Raw genomic sequence first — 20,401 nt, forward strand, 5'->3', positions numbered from 1 at the left:
ATCTAAAAATCAAACAAACAAATGTTCAGATTAATTGATGGTGATTTTTTGTCTAAATAAGGTGAATAAATGCTACTTAATGAGACTTTTGAATATATTTACAAATGTATCCCCCTTATTACGTTTCAATATGTCTCTTTTTTACACCCACTTGCCATTCTCGTATGAAGTTGAAATTTCGCATAATTATTCATATTCGATAACAATATACAAATCAATCCAAAAATTAAACATAAATTAATCATTTAGTACTAATAAATTAATTTTGTTTTATTTAACAGAAAGGAAAGTAAGCCTGTAATTTTAGATAAACGGCAGTAATTAGAGGGTTACTTCCCCTTAGAGAAGCTTTGTTTTTAAACAGTATTCTTTGTTCTATTGCTTGTTTTTTTTAGACATAACTCCGTGGTCTCTTCGACTAACTGCACACCATGATCGAAAGAAAAAGATATACTGAGGGTGATAAAGAGAAAAAAGGAGAGAGAAAGACAAAGAGTAAAAATACACATATTGGAGACTAGACAAATTTGAGACACAGACAAAAGAAAGAGTGAAAGACAGAAAGAAAAGGGTAAACACGGCGAGACATAGAGACAGAGAAGAGGGGAGAAAGATTGTTAGAGAGAGACAGAGAGAGACAGTGAGAGACAGAGAGAGACAGTGAGAGAAATTGAAGAAAATAATTATAACAACAGATTGAGACTAAGAGAGAGAGAGAGAGAGAGAGAGAGAGAGAGTAAACAGAGGTACGGCACTAAATATTATAATTCATGTCAAAAAATACATTGATTAATAATACAGTTGCATCCCTTTGTTTTTATATTCCTCCAGCCCAAACCCCTCTCCCTGCCATTCTTCCAGTTCAATGATTGTACAACTGCTCTTATAGTTTATAACTAGCAATGAAACTGGAATGTCAAAGCGCTAAAACTGACAAATCCAACATTTTAAATTGCACACAAACTATAAGTCTGTATTAGACCGAGAAGGTTTTTCTGTTCCAACCCTATAATTTTTAATGCTCTGTCACCGCACCCCGCCACCTAAAGCCGCGCCACCTGTAGCCACCCCTTCGTTCCCTTTTCCCCAGCCCGCCCCTTTCTTTCTCCCCCAACAGGCCCCCACTGATCCCAACTCCAGGCATCGCGGCATCTGGCCCAGCAATTATGCAGTCGATACTGTCACGCGGTACCTAGGTCACGTGAAAATGTCATCTTAGACCAAGAGTTAAAGAAACAGATAACTTACTCTCGCAACCCAAAAGGTCAAAAAGCATCGATTCATAGCAAGTGGCCCTACCTCTCCCCCCCCCGCCCGGCCATACGTTTTGTTTATGTACATCTTTGCCATCGATATGTTTTTGCTTCTGAGAGTGTTACATCATTGTGTTACGTACTTTGACTTGTAACAAATAATAACACACAAACATGTTAGAGACTAAGGAATATGGTAACAATTTTACAATGCTTATGTTCTTATCTTTTTATTTATAGTAACCCTAACCCTAACCGCTAACACCTAACTCTAGACCTTGCGATCAATGGCGCATATAATGTAAAGAGCAACGAGGGTGTCATGAAGCCAGCACAACGACCAATCACCTTTACTTTTACCCATCAAATGTCATTAGAGCTGGGTTAACTAAGAGACGCCATTAAGATCCCGAAATAAAAAATCCCAGTCTTCACCAGGTTCGAACCCGGGACCCCTCGTTTCGGAAGCCCGAGCGCTTTACCACTCAGCCACCGCGCCTCCGTTTTTATTTATAGACGTAGCTTCAAACCTGTAGATTGGTTTTAAATTATTTTGTTTGGTATCTCGAAAAAGGGAAAGAAAATGTAATTGACTGAAGTGGCAGTATAAGCTGAATAAGTCCCCTTTATAAGTCGTCGTCAGAGTCTTATTGAACACGAACCTGAAAAATCGGTCGAGACTATAGAAACAAAAGATAAGTATACAATCTTCCATGTTCATAAGCTCTTCACTGGCAATGTGGTTACCTTGTTGGCTACAGAAGGCTAGTGCCACGAGTTCGAATTGTGGTCGTTGCCCCCCTTTTTTAATTTTATAAATGCTTTTATTGATAGTCTAGAACAGTGGTGCCCAACCTTATACGGCCTGCGGGCCATTTTAATTTCCGACACTCGTGTCGCGGGCCACATTAACGAAAGATAAAAAAAAAAAAAGAAATAGAGACTAAAACATTTTAAATAGTTTTATCACAATCCCATGTATGCTGTAGATCTACTTACACACATAAGTCAATATGTAACAATAGTTTCAGGCGTCTTGTAACTGAAAGTTTTTCCACTAAATTAAGTTCTTGTAAACATTGTGATCATACCCAGCAATTGTTTTCGCATAGGTTTCAAGGTTTATGAGGACAACAAGGCCTAGAAATTTATTGTCTGTATTGACGAAATTTCTCAAGCAGGGAAGTCTGGCTTTGTAAGTCCATCAGTTCCAGTTGGTGTCACTCCACAGCGTCAATAGAAATGATTTCGAAATCTGCTGCTCTGTCATTTAGTTTTGAATTTGGATTTTCACTAACATCTTTCACCCATTTTGCAATTTTCATGTCAGAAAATCTGAAAGCTACAACTTTTGTTTTTTTCTGGACAATTGTATTCCCTCTCTGCCAGCAATCACTTTTGTATGCTTCATTTCTCTTTTTTAAATGTGAGTAACTTTGTAGCCTCTGTTACAGCCGACTCATTTCTTGACATCTTGGTAAATATTTTCGCCAATCGCAAAACTCAACTTTTGACGTAACTTTCCGATCTTTTCTTTGCGGCTCAAGACAACAATGCCTCAATATTTTTGTAATGGTTTGTTTTAGAATGCATTGTATGTTATGTTACTTAAAAAAATTACTGTACAGATCAAACATATTGACTTATTATGTTCCACAAAAAAGATCTGTCCACTTTTCATGAAAGTTCAACTTCCAATTTTGTTTCTTCGACCATCCCATTTCAATAACGAGCGAATGCTACATGGAACGTCACCAATCATGTTGGTGTCAGAAGAACACGAATCAAAATGATGCAGAAAAGTTGCGCTGTGTTATATACATGAGATGTCAAGGACACGGCTAGCTCAAGACAGCCGTGGAACTACCCAAGACTCTAAAACAACTGTTAATTCTTGTCGCAGAAAAAAAACAACTTGTGTTCTTATAGAAAAAAAAAAATTAACGTGACTACAACAAGACGAAAAATTAGAATGAAATCCATCAAAGAAAAAAGTGAATCCTAACATAGAAAATACATTTTTAACCTTTTAATTTTTTTGTATATTTCCTATCTTTTGTGCCGATGTTTTGGCGGGCCGGTCTGAACTACGTCGCGGGCCGGATCTGGCCCGCGGGCCGTAGTTTGGGCATCACTGGTCTAGAACTATTACAAATTTACTTACATAACTGATCCAAACTAATTGATACAAGTATGCTTAATATAAAATTTTTTTTTAAGTATTTTAAAAATGTTCTTGCTGTTTGTTTGTTCGTTTTAAAGGTGTCTGGCCTATATATTAGACTGAGAGACAGCGAGGGAGACTAAGAAAAATAAAGAGAGAGAGAGAGAGAGAGAGAGACAAGGTGATTGAGACATAGAGATTAAGAGAGAGAAATAGAGAGAGGGGGACAAAGTCAAAGAGAGAAACAGAGAGAGACTCATACACAGAGAGAGAGAGAGAAGTGACAGAAAAAAGGCATAGAAAGAGACAGAAAGGTACAAAAAGGAAGAAAAGGTCTAAACACCATTCAACATGCAAGTGTCAGTAGGCTGACCACTGTCTGTAATACTCCGTCAGTCTGCTTATTAACTAGTCACGTTTGTACACGTTCACACACATCTTATCATGCAAGAATATCTCTCTCTCTCTTTCTCCCTCTCTCTCTTTTAAAATTCTCTGCCTCTCTTTCTCTCTGCCTCTCTCTCTCTTTCTGGCTCTCTCTCTGCCTCTCTCTCTCTCTCTTTCTATCTCTCTAAACTGAGACGAATTTTTTTATATTCCTATTTTAATTTTATTCCATTTTTTCTCTGTTTCCTCTCTCTATCTCTCTCCTCTCCCTCACGCCCTCTGTCTCTCTCTATACTCTCTCTCACTTCTTCTGCGTCTCTTTCTCTCTTTATAATATTTCAATATATCAACCTCTTTCTATTTTTCTAGTTAGACCTCTATTTGGTCCTTTCTGTCTCTGACTCTCCCTCATTGTCTGTCTGTCTGCCTGTCTGTCTGTCTGTCTGTATAAATTGGTCCTTGACTCCTTTCTGTCTCTAACTCTGACTCTGTCTAGTCTGTTTATCTAAATATATGTCCGTCCGTCCGTCTGTCTGTCTGTCTCTCTCTCTCTCTCTATATATATATCTATATATAAATATATCTATAAATATATATCTATATCTATCTCTATCTATCTCTATCTATCTATCTATCTATCTATCTATCTATCTATCTATCTATCTATCTATCTATCTCTCTATCTATCTATCTATCTATCTATCTATCTATCTATCTATCTATCTATCTATCTATCTATCTATCTATCTATCTATCTATATATATATATATATTGCATTCTATTTCACACATTCTTTCCTCCTCCTTTCTCTCTGTCTCTCTCCAATACTTTTTTCTTTCTCTCTCTCTCTCCTCACTCCTACCAAACACAATCCAGGACCATGATAGCCAATTTGACTCGCCTGCTTGGCCAGGCAAGTGCGTGTGAGACCAAAATTAGATTTATTTCGGTCATTTTTCGGTCATCAACGCGGCCCGTGTAAAGAGCCGGGCCTATTTGTCCCCGTAGTCTCGACTCCACCAGTGAGGCCATTTCAATTTCCTACGCGCTGACTACTGAGTTCATTTTAGATACCCGGTCTCCCCCCCCCCCCCCGCCCCTCATGTGATTCTTTTATTTTGTCTGGCACAAAGAGCTGAATTTTTATCTGCTTTTGAATAAACTGAGGTGACGTGGTTTCCTTAGAGTTGGCAACACCACAGAAAGTTGAATGTGAATATATTGTGTTACTTCCCTTTAATATGATTACTTTTTATTTTATTTAGAATTCATCTTACTTTATGGGGAAAGTACATGTAGCTTTTATTTGTTTTATTTTCTTTATAAACTTGTTTGTTAATATTACATTATTTTACGTTTTATTTTAAATTAGTAAATATTATTTCCTTTTTATTTTCCTTTTATTCTTTCTCCCCCCCCCCCTCTTTTTTTATGGACTAGCTTGTACTGTAGTGATCTGTGAACAAAACTTTATTACTATTAGCCATCATATAATGTTAATTTTTTACCTTACTGACTTCAGCAAGAGAGTGAGAGAGACAGAGTAGACTAGGAGAAAGACAGAGAGAGAAAGTGAGAGAGGAAACGACAGGAGAGAGAGAAACAAAGAGAAAGACAAAGAGAAAGAGAAAATGGGAGAGAGAGAAAGAGGGAACGAGAGAGAGAAACAAAGAGAAAGACAAAGAGAAAGAGAAAATAAGTGAGAGAAAGAGAGAACGAGAGAGAGAGAGAGAAACAAAGAAAAAGACAAAGAGAAAGAGAATAAGAGAGAGAATGAGAGAGAGAAACAAAGAGAAAGACAAAGAGAAAGAGAAAATAAGAGAGAGAATGAGAGAGAGAAACAAAGAGAAAGAAAAAGAAAGAGAAAATGAGAGAGAGAGAAAAAAAGACAAAAAGAAAGACATAGAGATGGTGAGAGAGAATGCGAGACAAAGAGAACAACAGAGAGAGAAAGTGAGAGACAGAGACAGAGATAGAACGAGAGAAAATGAGAGAGAGAAAGAGAGACAGAGAGAAAGTGAGAGAGAGAGAGAGAACTAGAAAAGGCAAGGAGTCTGAGAGACAAAGAGACAGATAAAGTAACAAAGAGAGAAAGAGAGAGACAAAGTGAATGAGGCAGAGAAAGAGAGATGAAAGAGGACAGACAGAAAACGAGAGAGACAAAGAGAAAGCGAGCGATGAATGTTACCGGGGAGTCGGGGTAAAGACGTCCATAGAGAGAACATTAATAGGCCAATATGGAAGTAAAACGGTCCTATGGTGAAGTGCAATACTGAACCAAGTTCATTGCACTTGACGGTGATGTCTGTAACGGTTCACCACATCTTCCCTAAAAGAAGCCGTTTTCCAATCCGGAACCCAATGACGTCGGTTGTTATGAATTCTGTTGTTTTACATGTTTGGGATGTCCTTTCACAATTGAAGATTATCATACCCTTACACAAATCTCCGGAAGGACGGCAGGGTACGTCAGCGGACAGGGTAAATAAGCGGACAGGGTAAATAAGGGGACAGGGTAAATAAGCGGACTGGGTAAATAAGCGGACAGGGTAAGTCAGCGGACAGGGTAAATAAGCGGACAGTGTAATTAAGCGGACATGGTAAGTCAGCGGACAGGGTAAGTCAGCGGACAGGGTAAGTCAGCGGGCAAGGTTCGAACTAACGAATATCAAGGCGTCATTCCAGAGAGTTACCACACAACCTGGCCATTGAGAATACATACTTGACTGCATAGTATCCCAAACTAAAATTACAAATAGTTTTAGGAGTTCATGTGTCTAATGCCCATGGCACATCCATACTGTTTGACCAAGTTTAATTTAACTATATTTATTTATTTAAAATGTCTTGTAAAAATGTTTAAAATGTTTTATATGTTCATTTAGAGTTAAAGATAATTTACTTCCTAGTCAAACCTTGCGAAGGACGATGGGTGGTTGAGGCGGGCACGGTATGAGCCCTGGACCATTGAGACAGAGGCAATACTATCATATATACTTGCAGTGATGGCTGCCTGGTCGTGCTGATTTATCAATGGTCCCAGGTTTAAACCCTGCCCGCTCCCATCGTCGTTGTCCAGCGGGAGGTTTGGACTAGGAAGTAAATTATTTTCAACTCTGAAGGAACATCCGAAACATGTAAAACATTTTACAAACATTTAGCGTTTTTATATATGTATTTGTGTATTCATTGTAACGGATGCATGTGTAAGTCAGATGTAGCTGAAGTATTTCTGAACATGATTATTTAGACTAAGTGCGTGCGTGCCTTGTTGAGTGTATTACGACTGCAAGTTCGGGACATGAACATCACGTTACAAGATTGAACAGGTACTAAACAGGAACACAGACTCAATGACCATGTTGACTCAAGGTGAACTTCAAACAAACGTTTAATACAGAATGGGCCACAGTCTAGTATGTCACTATAGAACGATGTTATCCCCTCAAGAGTCTAGCAGTAACTGATTTTTCTACAAGTCAATCTTAACCTCTAACCCCAAAGTCTATGTCGTCATTCTAAAATATTCATTCACTGTCAGTACATTAAAGTCCGCCACCCAACTAACTAAACTAACTATCTAACATCATATAACTCTTTCAAAATTAAAAAAATATATATATATAGTTCATGAAATCTGAAATGTCAGATACAAAGGCATGTAATGTTCATTTCCTGACAGCGAAACCAGAAACCTTGTTTCCAAAGCATGAAAACATAATGCCCGTGATTGACGGGTTCAATCGCTAGTAGAAATACTTACATACACATAAACTATTCAGACATGAACATAAAGAATCTATCAGTGTGAAACTATATCATTGGTATAAAGATTTTCTTTCATTAAGCTGCATGTGCTATTGCTATTTAACTTCCCATCTATTCTAGTTAGTTGGTCGGCAGCTGACGAGATAGTAGGCCTGCAGTAACACTGCAAGACGCAAAGGGAAGGAAACGGGCAGGGCTTGAACTCAGGACCACTTTGACGAAAGTTCGAAGCGCATACCCCACAACCAGGAAGCCACCCGTGTAGATTAATAAAACTTTCAATTTGTAAAATAGTAATTATATAGCTCGTAGAACTTATATATAAATAAAGAGCAGATTACTGTAATTAATCTAATTTTCATGATAAATTTTTAAACAAAGTAATGTGGCCATCGGGCCGTATTTTGGGCATCACTTCATCCAGTAAATACAGTAACATAAAGAATAGAAATTGATATAAAGAAATGTTGAGGATGTGTAATGTAACTAATTAAAACAGGAAGAGTGGGCGAGACTTTTAAAAGATTTAGCTAAACCAAACAATGTGAAGGACGCTATATTGAAAGACCACGGGTTGACAACTCCTTCAGAAAAAATGGAAATGACGTTTCTAGTAATTATCTTAGAAATAAGTTTATATCTTGTAGCACATATTTACTACCAAAAAAATTAAAACTTTGTATATTTCTTTAAACTAAACTTTACAGTTAAGAATTAATGTCATTTTATAATCGATTCTATTTTATCGTAACTGTCACAGATGCCATTATAGATTTATTTGTATATTTCACATTTAAAAGCTTGTGTGTAAATAGAAATATAAACCCTTGACTGAGCCTCAGGAATTACCCCACAAATCTAGACCCTTGACAACACCTCAGGTTTTACCCGAGACGTAATTACGATGTTGCAAATCTTTTGGTTGATTTGAAAATAAATAAAGACCTTTTTTAAAAAGAGTTAGCGCCAGAGAATTGACTAGAGTAGAAAGAAGGGAGTCGATGAAAGAATTTCCTAGTAGACAGTCGCGTTTTCTAAGAGCTCTGATTTAAAGCCTTTGTAATATTAGTTGTGCTTGTTGATCTGTAACTTGTACATAAGCTGTACTTACGTTTTATATTTAAATAAAGTTCCAGAATTGTGTTTTAACAAAGAATCTTTTATTGTGAATCCTAGATTGTCATTTATTCAACTATTTTAATTCAAGTGAAATTCCCGGCACCACAACACATGTCGTGACATCTGGCACTCCGACTAATAAAAGTTTATGGACAACTTCTAACGAAATTTATTCAAGATCTAGGACCAATTTCTAAACTCTTCAAAGGAAGTTCCTTCTTATTTAACGGAGGACAGAATTTCTGTGTTTAACAGGTCAGTTGGTTATCGATAATTCTTTTATAAAGATTTTCGTTAGAGTTACGTCTAACTCACGAAATCTATTATTATATGTAATTGGCAAAAAGAATAAGACCAATATACATAATAACTGGCATTATAAAAAAGACCAGCAAAGCAAATAACTGGCAATATAAAAGACCAGTAAATCAAATAACTGGCATTATAAAAAAGACCAGTAAAGCAAATAACTGGCAATATAAAAGACCAGTAAAGCAAATAACTGGCATTATAGTCATTATAAAGAAGACCAGTAAATAATCATTTGTCTAGCACAAAGTAAACAGAAGACCAGATTTAACCAACTGTTAAACCAGTAAAAAAAGTACTCTGCTCAATAGATCTATATATCGAAGCTTACGGACTCCAGTAAAATACAATTCTACTGTCAAGCATTATTAGCAAATTGAGGCTTCAAGAACTTTATCACTATATTATTATTATATCTGAGATAAAGCCAAAATCCAGATATTGAACATTTTGCTCCAATACAAAAAACTAATTAAAAAAAAATTAAATATGGCTTCCGGTTCTAGAACACAACGACTCCTTGAATTGATGGAATTAGCAAAAGAGAAGCAAATTCCTAAGCCAGACCTGTGGGCAGAACGCCAAGAAGAAAAAGAATATCAAGAGCAAGAATCTGAAAAACAAAGGCAAGAAGCTGAAAAACAAAGGCAAGACGCCGAGAAACAAAGGCAACATGAAAAAGAAAAAATGGAATTCGAAAAACAAAATAAAGAAAATAAAGAAAGCATTCCAATTCAAGGTCACTCAAATATGTTTGACAAATACAGATTAATGAACAAAATATCGGCTTTCAACGAAAACATTGACAATATGGACTCGTATCTCATAAGATTTGAAGAAATAGCTACAACATCCGGTCTACCTGAAGCACATTGGTCGAGCTCACTCCTCACCCTCTTGACTGACAAAGCCGTCAACATTTGCTCACAACTGTCCATCAATGAACGCAGCACTTACTCTGATATCAAGAAAGCTCTACTGCGCCAATACGGAGCAACTTCAGCCAACTATAGAAAGAAATTCTATAATGAAAAACCACAGCCAAATGATGATCCTCAAATTTTTGTAGCTAATATGTCAATGTGGTTTGATAGATGGGTATCCATGGCCAAAATAGAAGAAAGTTACCAAGCTCTTTGTCAACATATTATTATCGACAACATCACCCATGCTCACTCAGAAGATATTCAATCCTACATTATAGAGAGAAATCCTACTGATATCCAGACATTAACCAAGATCATCAGACAATATAAAGCAGCCTATCCAAACAAGTCAGTCAAACCATCTGTTGAAGAAAATTTTGTCTGCTTTGCTCAAGACAAAAATGCAAGATATAAGTCAGATGACAAAATCAAATGCAACAAATGTCATAAACTAGGGCATTTCACGTCTCAATGCCGCAGCAGAACCACAGAATGTTCATATTGCCATAAAAAGGGTCACCAAACTCATGAATGTTGGAAAAAACAGGCAGTCTCCAAAAATCAAAATTTTGATAGACACACATCACCAAGCCAAAGATACAGCAATAGGGAGCAATACAATCTCAACAAAGCACCTGGAAATAATAAACCAGATAACAAACCTCGCTACAGAAGTCATTCACAGGACTCCAGGCCACAATATATGCCAAACAGAAGCTCATATAACAGAAGCTATTACAATGAGCATTCAACTATGACAGTCATTGCAAAGTCCAATGGTCTCAAATTTTATCCAGGCTTTGTAGGAGACAAGAAGGTGGAAGTTCTTCGTGATACCGGAAGCACGTCCACATTAGTACATGAACGCTTCGTACACGCAAACCGTTTCACAGGCAACCACGTCCAAGCCACTGCCTTCAACGGAACTGTCAGCAAGTTACCTGAAGCCATCATTTATGTTACTACACCATTCTTCAGTGGTCAAACAAAAGCATTAGTAACACCCAATCTACCAGTGGACCTAATCATTGGAAACATAGAAGGAGTTAAAGAATGCACTCCTCAAGAACTTACTGAATGGACAAATGCCATACAGCAAGGTCAAAAATGTTTGGCAGTAATGACAAGATCCATGTCCAGACAACAAGAACATTTGGCACCTGAACAAGTTAGCCAAAATAATCACATGGCTACCTCAGTTACTCAAGTTATGCAGAATGCAACAGAACCAGTTACTAGTCCAGTAGCCAGCAACAATCAAGAACATTCAACATGGACACCCCCAGTTACATCAAACCCATCCCTACCGGTCATAAGTCTACCTCCAATTCCCGAATGTCCATTGTTGAACTTTGAAGAACAAGACTACATGCCCAGAGTCTCTAACAATTTTACAAGAACTCTAACTGGTCAAACTGAAGTACATCAAGACAAGTCATATTTCACACATGATGACTTCAAAGAAGAACAGAAACGAGATCCAACATCGCAAATACTTTATCAGAAGGCTCAAGCAAACAAACAGCTGAATCTACCAAATAAACCATATTTTCAAGATGGCCTCCTGGCGAAGAATGCCATGCATAAAGAAAATACCATTCAGCAAATAATAGTGCCACAGAAATACAGGAAAGAAATACTGGCAACAGGAAATAACATTCCACACGCCAGCCATATGGGTGTAGTCAAAACTAAAGCCAGAATCCTCAAAGAATTTTATTGGCCAAGTATCATTAAAGACGTCAAGAAATACGTGAAGTCATGTCATATTTGCCAAGTCAAAGGACCTAAGAATAACAAATCACAGGCCCCTATTCAAGATATGGAATTGACAGACAAGCCATTCCAAAAAGTCTCAGTTGATTTGATTGGTCATATGCCAGTAGCTTCAGCAAGAAACCATCGATATGTCCTGACATTGATTGACACATGTACAAGATGGACAGAAGCAGTACCTCTATTCAACATTACAGCGCTTGACATCACCAGAGCTTTGTCAGAGATATTTTCCAGAATTGGTTTCCCAGAAGTTATTCTCTCTGACAGAGGCACACAGTTCACAGCTGACATTACCAAAGACTTCATGAACATGTACCACATCAAGATGAAGTTCACAACGCCCTACCATCCCAAAGCAACGGGCTTTGCGAACGATTCAACGGTACTTTGAAGAGGTGCATTTCAAAAATAGCACACGACAATCCGCAGAATTGGGACGTATTGCTACCAGCAGCTCTGTTTGCATACAGAGAAAGTCCTCAAGAAACCACAGGATTCTCACCTTTCGAGATGGTTTATGGCGCCAACCCACGAGGACCGATGGCAATCCTCAAAGAAGCTATTATTCGCCAAAACTCAATCTCATCAGAAACCAAGACAGCGTTTCAACATGTGCAAGATACCAGAAACATATCATATCTGCATGTGAAAAAGCAAATGAAGCCACAGCCATAGCAAACTCCAATACCAGAATGAGAGTCAATAGAAACAGAACACTGAAACAATTTGAACCAAGAGATCAAGTATGTCTGTTACTACCAGGCAAAAGCAACAGACTATTCATCAAATGGCAAGGTTCATTCTCCATACTCAGAAAGATAACAGATGTTGACTATGAGATAGACATACACAACAAAAAGAAAATCTATCACGTCAACATGTTACAAAAATATAACACAATAACAGAAGGTACCACAAGCCCAGAACAAAATGAAAGAGCCATATCATGTCTTGCAGTCATACCAGAAGAAGATGAAAATGACACGTCTGAATTTGACGACATCAATATGCCACAAATAACTACCAAACAAACTGAATTTTGGCAAGACATCAAACTCAATTCAATGACACCGCAAAAGCAGAAAGAACTGACTACCATTCTCAAAGAAAATTCAGACATATTTACAGATATTCCAGGCAAAACGTCAATTGCGGAACACAATATAATACTTACTGATTCCAAGCCTACAAAAGCAAGACCTTATCCATTACCAGTACACTACAGAGACTTTCTTAAACAAGAAATTAACCAACTATTAGAGCAAGGAATCATTGAACATTCCAACTCTCCATATGCCGCACCAATAGTTCTTGTCAAACGGAAACAAACGACAACTCCAAGAATGTGTGTCGACTTCAGACAGTTGAATAAAATAACCCAACTCGACTCATATCATATGCCAAATCCTGAAGATCTTATGACCAAATTTTCAGAGGCAAAGTTCTTCACCAAAATAGACCTGTCCAGAGGTTATTACCAAATACCAGTCAGACAAGAATGCAAACAGTTTACGGCATTCACCACAGCTTATGGGCTATTCCATTTCAACTTCATGCCATTTGGTCTAGTCAACGCCAGCAGCACCTTTAATAGAGCCATTCACAGCATACTAGGCAATCGCTCTGACACAGTGTCATATATAGATGACATTTGCATATTCAATAAGACATGGAACGAACATATCAAAGGTCTACAAGAAGTTTTCATCATACTGAAACAACATGGTTTTACCATAAAGCCTAGTAAGGTAGAACTAGCCATGTCAGAAATATCCTTCCTGGGTTATAGAGTCAGCTACAATTCGCTGAGACCACAAGAGAACATTATTCAACGCATACTAGACATCAAAGTCCCCACCAGTAAAAAGCAAGTGAGAAGTATTTTGGGTCTGTGTAATTTCTACAGACATTTCATACCAGGTTACACAGCACTCATAACTCCATTGATTGAACTCACTAAGAAAGGACAACCAACGAAGATTCCATGGTCTACAGAGTTACATACCACGGTTGAGAACATTAAAGCTGAATTTTCAAGAGACACTATTCTCAAACTTCCGAATCCAGAGAAGCAATTTTACCTCGCCACAGATGCTTCATCTTCAGCCATAGGAGCATGCCTAATGCAGAAATACCAAGACACTTCACAGAAATGCCAAGAGACTTTGCACCCAGTATTTTTCATCAGCAGGAAGTTGTCACCAGCTGAAACCAGATACTCAACCATCGAACGTGAATGTCTAGCCATTGTATGGGCCATAGCCAAGTTCTCCAGATATCTACTAGGTGCTCATTTCACACTCCTAACTGATCATGCACCACTAGCATTTCTGAACTCAAAGAAGTTAGCGAACAGTCGTTTAACTCGTTGGAGTCTACAACTCACAGACTACCAATTTGAGGTCAAGACAATTCCTGGACGTGAGAATGTCTTCGCTGACACACTTTCCAGATGTATTTAATTATTTACATAATTGTGTATATATTTTTCTTCCACAGGTGTAGTATATCAGTTTTGTATTGTCATATTTTAATTTTATCATGGAGCACCATGAAGAGAAGTAACTCATTCAATTCAAGATTTAATTTATTCAAGTATTATGCTTTGTACAACTTTTGATATTGTCTCATTTTCATAACCACTTGAATAGTGAAACAGGTGTTCTAAGTCATCAATAATTTTGTTCTCATATACCTGACACTGCATTTACATTTTTTTAATTGGTATCTCCAAGTTGACCTTATTTTTCAGAGCATTGTCATATGTTACCTCAACCATTTTTCTATAATTTCATGTATGGTATCTTGTGTATATTTAAATATTTTTAATACATATGAGCATTTCTATTACCATACAAATGCTAAATGGAGGGGGGGGGGTAATATGCCATTATAGATTTATTTGTATATTTCACATTTAGAAGCTAGTGTGTAAATAGAAATATAAACCCTTGACTGAGCCTCAGGAATTACCCCACAAATCTAGACCCTTGACAGCACCTCAGGTTTTACCCGAGACGTAATTACGATGTTGCAAATCTATTGGTTGATTTGAAAATAAATAAAGACCTTTTTTAAAAAGAGTTAGCGCCAGTGAATTGACGAGAGTAGAAAGAAGGGAGTCGATGAAAGAATTTCCTAGTAGACAGTCGCGTTTTCTAAGAGCTCTGATTTAAAGCCTTTGTAATATTAGTTGTGCTTGTTGATCTGTAACTTGTACATAAGCTGTACTTACGTTTTATATTTAAATAAAGTTCCAGAGTTGTGTTTTAACAAAGAATCTTTTATTGTGAATCCTAGATTGTCATTTATTCAACTATTTTAATTCAAGTGAAATCCCCGGCACCACAACACACGTCGTGACAGTAACAATAAGATAATGAAAAATAAAAATAAATATTTTTACAAAAAAAACAACAACACATGGCATGTGTACGCGAAAGAATATTTCATATTTACAACCATATCCTGTAATATTTTTCTCTTTTTCGGGATCAATTTGTTTTTAAAAATTAGTAACCACTATTTAATTAACTAATTGCTTCATATTTTGATTGTTTCATATTTTGCTACAAGCAATAAATAGTATGCAAAACTTTAAACGCGTGGAAGTGGGAGAAATAACTTGTTCTAAATGTGTAACAGACAGACAAACAGACAGACAGAGTGAGTTAATATAAGCTTTGTAAAAGCTGCATTTTCATTCTCTGGTATCGATACCAACGTGGTCCTCAGAAAACTCCAAACATCACAACAACCATCACTTTGTATTGACCCTCACAGCAGCAGCAGCCGCCTCCCCCGAGGACCTGTGGAGCATCATCCACTTCTAGGAGTCGCCCCGTAGCCCCCGGGGGCAATCTCAGAGACAAGCAGCAGACCGGGGGACCCAATCAGGCATTTTCACATTGTTCGTAATGAGCATTTGATGTCTGGGAATCTCCCCTGGCCGTAAAAAACAAGCCGCACATTTCGATGATGGAAAGGCGTTGGGTGGGATGGGGTGGTGGGGGAGTTGAGGAGGGAGGGGGGGAGGGCGTGTATGGGGGCTAAGCAGAGGGGCGCTCCATCGATAGACAAACATTTGACATTAGCCAGAGCTCTTTAAAGCCCCTCTTACAGATTTCAGAGATGATATCTTCAAAAGAAGGAAAAATATTGGATCGAAGGTTTAATCATTAATTCCTGAGATTTCTATAATGAAACATATTTGAGATTAATTTATTGATAGAGATGTGTATTAAATGGAGCCCCTTTTTTATCGACAGAGAAACTCTTAAGAAACTCGGGTTTTAAGAAATATTGGAATATATTTTTTTTCTCATAAAAACAAAAGAGGTTTCAGATATGAAACAAAATACATTTTATGTCACTTGATTTCTATGTTCTAAAAAGAAAGAATGAAGCAGTAAGATAATGAACACAAAATATTTAAAGAGCTGCGTTTTCTTCCATTCTAAACAACTGCACTGACCCAAATATTAACGAATCTATTTTTTTAAACTTCTAACTGCACTGACCCCAAAAAATTATTAATGAAAAAATAAAAAGATGTATCTGAAGAGAAAAACGAAAATAAAATAAAATATGGCTCAAAAAAACAAACAACACTTTATGTAGCAATTTGATGTAGCTTTGACCATAATAATGATGTAGGTAATAGATGTAGCTGGAAGAGTGGTGGCTGAGCGGAATAGCGCTTCGCTTTCGAACTGGGATATGGGGTTCGAATCTTGATGACGACTCGGATTTTTTTAATTTTATTTCGGGATCTTTGGGCACCACTTATTTCGAACTAATTGTAATCGGTTTCTCACGTTCCATTAAAATTAATCAACGAAAGATATTCATTTGGTGTTTAACAATTATTTTAAAGTGTACTTACTTGTATACCTTTACCGTGACGTTGTCAAAAAGATTAACAGAAACATAAAGTAGCTATAAGTCATCGTACTATAGTAGCTATAAGTCATCATAATATAGTAGCTATAAGTCATCATTACTTTAACAAAGATTAACTAAATTAACTAAATAAAAACACGTACCCGGAAAGCATTAAACACATGGCGATACGAAACAGGATCACAACCTTCTGACCACCGTCCAAAAACGAGGTTTAAGATTGTATGGCCATGTCACTAGATCCTCAAGGCTCAACAAGACTTTTCTACAGGGAACAGTACCAGGTATAGGAACTAGAGGCGTGCTCCTATGATCCAACAAACTAACGGACAGATGAAGATAAACGTGACAATTACATCTAGTTTCATCAAATTGTATATATCAAGTGCATGGGCATAGTCAGGGGTGGTGTCGCAATTCTCCCCCTTCCGGGGGGAAATGAAATCCCCCTCCGCAGGACGCTGGTGAAATTTTAAGACTGTTGTTTTGCTTCAGTTTTTTTTTTTTTTTACTGGAGTTGAGATGTTAATGTTGCCCCAGCGTTGACAAGAGGGGGGGGGAGTGAGGTTAAAATCCCCAGCCAAATTTTGATGCCCGTTGCCGACACTTGCAAGAGTGTCCGCAGCTCCGCGAGCTGCGGGAAGACGTATCCAGTGGAACACCTAGTGTGTATGGAAACTATGAGGCACTACGCGAAACAGCAGAGTTCCTTACCAGGGCACTACGGGAGACCTAGGTCTCACTACCTTGTGACCAATTGGAGCTCATCTCAGGTTAAAATCCCATCTTCAGTCAAATCAAAAGTTAACAAGTCACCAAATTCCATCCCCCTCCAGAGAGTTTTAAAGGTCAGACCCACCCTCCCTCTTTTTAACTAGAAAAACTGTAGATAACTCACCTAATTCAATAAACGTAGCAAAGGAGGGGGGAGGGTTCGAATCCAAAACAAGTCCAAAGCATATACCACAAATACCACATATACCACATGAAGTTACAGTCATCTATAATTTGAAATATGCTTTGATAAAATAGTCAAAATTGTTAAAACTTTATTTTTGATGGTTAAGGGTGGGGTGGGAGATGGTTTAAACTTTATATACTTTAGTATACTGAAAAAAAAAGTTAATGGGGAGAAAGATTTGTGTTTTATAAATTACTTTCAGAGCCTCTCGTGTCAAAAACTTCACATATCCTCCTTGACCACATGACCCAGTAAGGCGAGTTTGGCGCAGGCTACTTTAAATTTAACACCATTTACTATTTAGTAAAAGTACATCTGGTAAATATGTTATTTCAGGGAGTAAAACCGTTGATTTGTGATACATTTTCCACTTGCGCAATCCATCTGATACAAATGTGTCGGCGATGTATTTTCGTGATAATCCTTCGCTTCAAAATCGTGAGCGCCTCTCTTGAGACACTTCAACCTTATCAGAGATTGTCTTCAAGTTTCGTTCATCTCAAGTTCTCTTCTATTCTCTCTTGATAGCTTAGTCTATAATATCAGCCGCAGAGCTGCCTTCCATTATTAATGTGATAAGGACCAATTGCACACTGTACAGTAAGAGTTATCTTCAAATCGTACATTGTACAGCGCGAGTAGTCTACCCTATATTTGAAATGTAGACAACCAGCATAATATGTTTTGTCTCCCTTGCATTTGAGTGAAAATCGAGACTATTCTAAACTCAAATTCCACGGAGTTGCTGAAGTAGATACAGCACTTTAAATAAATACATGACCTTGATATAAAGAAACCTTACACTAACGGACTCCATAATAGAAGTCTTGTCGTTTTAATTATACAAATAACTAAAAATGAGCTTATATGAAAAGCAATAAAGTACTGTATCGGGGGGTGAGTGGGGATGGGGGGAATTATATTGCGTTTTAAAACATCCAGTCATCGAGTCTGAAGATTAATGAGAAATACAGTATTTCCCGTGGCTACGCAGCTCCAGCAGGGACCTACATATTTTGCCACATGCAGCGCAGGCATTACCATTGTTTCGCCGGTTGTCGATTTAGAGTTTGTTTTCGTCGTCTGCGTCTTTCCTCGGGGGCGGATTTTCTTTTGGTCTCAAATTTGTATCCCAGGGATCTCTAGCTATTTTGTTCTGAAGCTGACTGCAGCTAGATAATCTCTTCTATGTCAGTTAAAGTAAGTTGGCGCCTAAGCTGGTCTTTAAAGCGTTTCCGTGGGGCACCTCTGTTACGTCGATCACCTTTTACCGCACCAAAAAAAAAAAAATAACTGCTTTTGACATACTTTCTTCACCCATACAGGATACGTTCCCTGCCCAGCGTCGGACCCTAAGAGGTCCCTCTATACTGTCCATACCAGCGTTCGCAAGGACATCGCTGTTTGTAACGCGGTCTAGCCACCGTATGTCCATGGTGGAGTGCAAGCATCTTTGGTGAAAGCGTTTTATATTTTATACAATACATATATTTATGATGCTGTTATGACGTTGCTATGAATACATTGCTAAAATGGGTTGGGTCCAAAATCTTAAGTGCCTATTGTGTACAAAGCTTATATCAATTCCCACTGTCTTACTGGCACAAATCTTGTACACGTTATTTCTCCTACTTTTCCATTCTCGGATCAAGTTGAAACTTTGAGCGATTATACATTGCCAATGACAACATTTGAATCCATCAAAAAATTAACGATTAATGAATTCATTAGTGCAGTGCTAATTAATTAATTTAGTTTTATATAGAAAAAGGGAAAGAAATCTTGCAGTATTGAGTTATATGGCTGTAATTGTGCAGTTCTTTCCCTTACATAAGCTTTGTTTTCTAAAAAAAACTTTTTTTTTTAATTTTGCTTGTTTTACCTAGTTTTGTATCCCTACAATAAATATCTTTGCATAAAGTCTTTTATTTCCTCTATTGATGTTGCTGTTTCGTGTTGTCCGAATCTAATGGAATAACGAGAACATAATGTGGGGACTACATGGGAGGTGGCAACAGTTATAACAAACGTATTCTTCTAGCGAAACAAGAAATACAAGCAATTGTTTTAATATTGTGATTACAGACAATATGGACATTATAAGCATTAGTTCAGTCTACGCTGAAAAGAATCGATAACAAGGTTTTCTTTCCCCTCATGTTTTGTAAAACTAGACTAGGTTTATGTTTCGGTCAGAAAGAGTGCAACATTTTTCCATTGTAAATAAAACCTATGTCGATCTAGTTTCATTTTTGTTTTGTGTCACTAAGTTGTACAAAGCTTAGAACAACTCTGTGTGTCTGTCTGTCTGTCTGATACTGTTTTTGTTCACGTTATTTCTGCCACACCCACACTCGAATCGAGTTGAAACTCTGCACAATTTTTTACAGTATTTAGACTTGGATTGTTCAATAAATAACCAAATAGGATGTCAAGGCGGGATTGGTGGATAAATAACCAAATAGGATGTGTGCATATGTGGCTTGAGATGTTAGATAAATAATCAAACAGGATGTGTGGATACATGGCTTGAGTTGGTAGATAAATAACCAAACAGGATGTGTGGATACATGGCTTGAGATGGTAGATTAATAACCAAACAGGATGTGTGGATACATGGCTTGAGTTGTTAGATAAATAACCAAGCAGGATGTGTGGATACATGGCTTGAGTTGGTAGATAAATAACCAAACAGGATGTGTGGATACATGGCTTGAGTTGGTAGATAAATAACCAAACAGGATGTGTGGATACATGGCTTGAGTTGGTAGATAAATAACCAAGCAGGATGTGTGGATACATGGCTTGAGTTGGTAGATAAATAACCAAGCA

This window comes from Biomphalaria glabrata, chromosome 15 (assembly GCF_947242115.1).
Source record: "Biomphalaria glabrata chromosome 15, xgBioGlab47.1, whole genome shotgun sequence".
Lineage (NCBI taxonomy): Eukaryota > Metazoa > Mollusca > Gastropoda > Planorbidae > Biomphalaria > Biomphalaria glabrata.